The sequence below is a fragment of the Panthera pardus genome, unplaced genomic scaffold, assembly GCF_024362965.1.
Source record: "Panthera pardus isolate Hobbes unplaced genomic scaffold, ASM2436296v1 HiC_scaffold_21, whole genome shotgun sequence".
NCBI lineage: Eukaryota > Metazoa > Chordata > Mammalia > Carnivora > Felidae > Panthera > Panthera pardus.
The window spans coordinates 5617124-5622049 of NW_026526777.1; positions in this window are offsets into that span (position 1 = coordinate 5617124).

Here is a 4926-nt window from a genome sequence, read left to right on the forward strand (position 1 = left end):
TCTGAGCTTGGTCTTCTATGTACAGAAGTGCTCCCAGCCTTGAGGCACCTGCCTGTCTCAGTTGAAAGAGCATATGACTCTTGATCTCTGGGTTGTGAATTTGAGTCCCATGTGGGGTGTAGAGATTACTTGAATCAATAAAAATTAAAAAAAAAAAAAAAAAAGACGTGCTCCCAGCCTTGGGGCACCTGGCTGTCACAGTTGAAAGAGCATGTGACTCTTGATCTCTGGGTTGTGAGTTTGAGTCCCATGTGGGGTGTAGAGATTAGTTGAATCAATAAAAATTAAAAAAAAAAAAAAAAAAAAAAGACGTGCTCCCAGCCTTGGGGCACCTGGCTGTCACAGATGAAAGAGTATGTGACTCTTGATCTTCGGGTTGTGAGTTTGAGTCCCATGTGGGGTGTAGAGATTACTTGAATCAATAAAAAAAAAAAAAAGTGCTCCCAGCCTTAAGGTCTTCCCCACGAAGCAGACTGAGGCTGGGAGCCGCTGTGGTAGGCCCTTCACATCCATGCTGAGCAGACTTTCAGGGTTAACTGGGGTCCTTACCCTCTTCCCACATTCCTGTCCCAGGGACTGGAAAAAAAAAAAAAAAAAAAAAAAAGCTCTGCTGGCTATGACCTACTGGGCTAAACTCTCTGAACTTCAGTCTTCTTATCTGGAAAAGGGGGTTAATAACGCCACACTCGCCAGGTCTGTTGTGAACAAGGAAGGAAGTTGACACATAATCGTCCTCTTACCCTCCTTCTTTCCTTCCTCTCCATTGCCACCTGCTCCCAGATGCCAAGCCAGAAGCCGCCGGGGAGTCACCCAGCCTCCTTTCTCTCCCTCCCTCCCTGAAAATGATCACATGCCGTGCCGGTCACTCCTGTCTCTTGACCTGCCATGCCCACTACCTCGAAGCTGAGTTCAGACCCTCATCACTTTCTACTTATTACTGCGGTAGCCTGCTAAATTATTCTCCTACACCCAGTGCCATCTCCTTCTGGCCCATCCTCTATGCTGTTGCTATTTCTAAAATGCAAATTGGATCATGTCTCTTTCCTGCTTAAAATTCTTCATTTGCTTCCCATCACCTTCAGGATAAAAGCCAATCTCTTTAGCATGTCACACACAGTCCTTTGCGACCTGGCCCCTGTTTGTCGCTCTGGTCTCATCTATTCCAACCCCACTTCCCTCTCCTGATCTAACACATCACATTCTGGCTCTAGAGGTGCTTGAACACTTAGAGATCCCCGAACAAGCTGGGCTCACTCACCCCTGAACACGAGCCCTTGTTATTCTGTCTGGTTGGAGTTGCCATACACACCTCGGCTTCCAAAGCATCACCGCCCCCCCCCCCCCCCCACCACTTCCCTGGTCCTCCCGATCCGCGTGGCCCTTCAGGCCCCCGAGCACAGAAGATTGCCTTTGGGAGACTGCGGGTCAGAGCTACACCTCTGCACACACTTATCAGTCACACCACTTACACATTGCTGAGCAATTGTTTCTTTCAGATTCTGTCAATCAACTGTGAGTCGTTGAAGCCAACAGCGGCCTCTTTCTTTCGTTTTTCAGACCCTGAGGGTTTGTATATGCCAGGCCCATATAATAAATGCTTATGGAATGAAGAAAAAGGACATGCATTACGGTCTGATTCCAAACTCACGCTCTTTCCACATGTTATTATTTGTGACTGCATTCACTTAGCAGGTATTTAATGGACACCCACCTTATACTAGGCATTTTCTAGCAGTTCCAGGTTCCATGATGTCACCGGGACGCATTCCTGTTTCCCTTGTAGTCACTGTCTTTTACAGCTAATCATCCTTTGCTATCCTGGTTCTCCGACGGGAAACTCATTAGGCTTCTAGTCTGATTCCTGACTCCATTCTGGCTTCTGAGCCGTTCCTACCTGCCATGTTCGCATCTGACATGTGGCTGACCTCACTCAGGTGTTCGGGTTTGAGCCAAACCTCCAGTCTCAGTCTGCTTTATTCTGTTTGGTCCCCCAGGTTCCGGTTCAAACACTTCCCTTCTCTTCTGTCACTTTCCCTACGCTCCCCCAGACTCATATTTTGTCCAACTGCAAAATCCCCATCTTGCTCTCCCTGCTCCTCACCTTTCTCTTGCCAGATCAGCCCTGTTTCCTCTGGAAGAATAATCTAAAAATGCTGTTTGTACAAAGGTCAGGTTTAAGTTCCTTATTCTGATATTCAAGGCCCTATACATCTCCTGTAGCTTCCCTATTCACCAACCAGTCTTTTTTTAAAAAAACAGACAAACAAACATGCCACTAATGAGTTTTCAAAAATTTTTATGTTTATTTATTTATTTTGAGAGAGAGAGAGAGAGAGAGAGAGAGAGAGAGAATCCCAAGCAGTCTCCTCACTGTCAGCGCAGAGCCTGATGGGCGGCTCAGTCTCACAAACTGCCAGATCATGGCCTGAGCTGAAATCAAGAGTTTAGTGCTTCACTGAGTCACCCAGGTGCCCCTCATCAACCACAGTCTTATTTCATTATTTTTCTCTTGTTAACACCCAGAGGCCAGATAGATACATCTTTTTTTTTCCCTTCTTTCCATTTCCTTCCACTATTTGCCTAAATATTATCCTTCCCTTGAGGCCCAACCCAAATCCCATTTTCTGCAGGAAGGTTTTGGTCTTTTGGTCCTGGACCATGTCTATCTTCTTTGATCGATTACTATTTACTATGATGCAACTTACTGTTGTACACACTGCTGGGTATATAATCATCTAAGTAAGCCAGATCTGGCCTCCTGCTTTTTTTTTTTGCAGAACCTATGAGCTGAGAATGGTTTTTATATTTAAACTTAAAAAGAAGAAAAAGAATATTTCATGACACATGAAAATTATGTGAAATTCACACTCCAGTGTCCACAAATAAAGTTTTATTAGCATATAGCCACCCTTATTGTTTATGACTGCTTTCAGGCCGTGGCGGGAGACTTGAATCATTTTAACAGAGACCACGATGCCTGCAAAGCTTACAATATTTACTCTCTGGTTGTTACAGAAAAAGCATGCTGATGATCTCTGACCTAGGACCTTAAATTCTCTTTATAATCTTTGCAGAGCTGTTTAAGAACTTGGGAGAGGTGTGCTTCGTTACAGGCAATCTTTTCAATACTAATTAACCATTCATTAGAAAGATGGGGGTAGCCAGAGGAGCAGGTTGCATAGAGTGAGTAGGAGCTAGCCTGGTTAGAAACTGGGTAACTTAGGCAACCAGATTCCCATTGGTAACTGAGAGTCAGAGGATCTCAGGTGGATGGGGGAAAAGACGTGATCTTTCCCCCTTCTTCTCTGTTTCTGATCTAGCAGAGAAAGTGTAAAAGCACTTTGGTCATGGATAGAATTGTTGAATCGTGACATTGTACACCCGAACCTAATATAACCCTGTATGTTAACTATAATGGAATTAAAGTCTTTTTCATTACCAAGGAATAAAAAAAAAAGTGAAAATGTGAAAGCACCAAGGATCCAGCTAGAGAAAGAGTATTGAGGTCTTATCTGAATCTGGTTGTTGAAAAGAGAGCAGTGGTTCTTGGCTGAGAGTAGCCCAACTATAATGACTCAGTTGTTACAGGCCATGAAGGAAACTATCAAAAGGACGTCATAGCTGAAGCTGAGAGAGTTTGGTTTTGGCACACTGAAACTCTATGGAGGCTTTACATCCGCCTAAAAGTTTTTTCAATGGCTTTACAGTGCCTAGAAGTATCTAGGCAAGAGGATTTGAAGGATTTCCTTAAAGCAGAAATGAAAGCTAGATAGTTAGATAAAAGGGAGTATCAGTGGAAGTTCTTGGGGAGTTCATGACTCTCGCCTCTGTGTTTGACTTCCCTTCATCTTGCTCCAACCATATTTTCCCTCTGAAACTTAGACGACATAATTATTTTTTTTTATTTTTTTTTTAACGTTTTTATTTTTGAGACAGAGAGAGACAAAGCATGAACGGGGGAGGGTCAGAGAGAGGGAGACACAGAATCTGAAACAGGCTCCAGGCTCTGAGCTGTCAGCACAGAGCCCGACGCGGGGCTCGAACTCATGGACCGCGAGATCATGACCCTACCTAAATTGCAGGAAGACACAGGCCAACGGGACTTGCATGTTGAACCCTATTTCAATGGCACCAATAGGTGCAAAGTCATATTAAGTGTGTCTCCTTTTTTTTTTTTTTTAATGCTCTCAGCATCATGCCTGATACAGTGGAGGGCACATCGTCAGACTGAGACTGAATGAATAAGCAGTTGTAAATTCACGCTGCTGGGGAGCTCATTACCTATTCAAGTGGATGCTTAAGGGACCTTTTTTTTTTTTTTTTTTTTTTTGCATTATATGGGAGGTAAGACAGGTGAATTGTAAACTGTCTTTCTACTCCTAAGATCTAGAATATTCTCAAACAAGCACTTCACAATTTCCCAGCTCTTTGCCATGGAATCCGGTCCACTTGCTTCTGTCTCTGAGTCTCTCCTCCCTCCTCTCTATCTCTCCCTCTCTTCCTCCTTTGTTCCCATTTCTTAATCAGACTGCCGTCCTACGACTAAATCTTAATCTGCAACAACTCTCGGCTTTACCCCTTTCATTCGGATACCCTCTTGATTTCCTTCCAGTTCTTTCTCCGCTGTCTCGAACTCCCGCACTCCTTCCTTCCCTCTCCCTCCTCCCCTCCCTCGTGTACCACTCCCTCCTCTCCCTCCTTCTTTGCTCCCGCGACTTCACTTGCCGCGCTCTCTTCCCCCGACGGTCTCCCCCTCCTTCCCGCTCTCGGACCTTCTTACCCTAGTTTGGAAATGCAGCAGACCGCTGGGCCCGCCACCATTGGATGCGCCGCGCCGTCACTCTGCGGCAGGAGGCGCTCCTATTGGTCGGGCCGGAGGCGGGTGCGGCGCCGACTATAAAAGGAGCGCCCGGCGGAGGCGCGCGG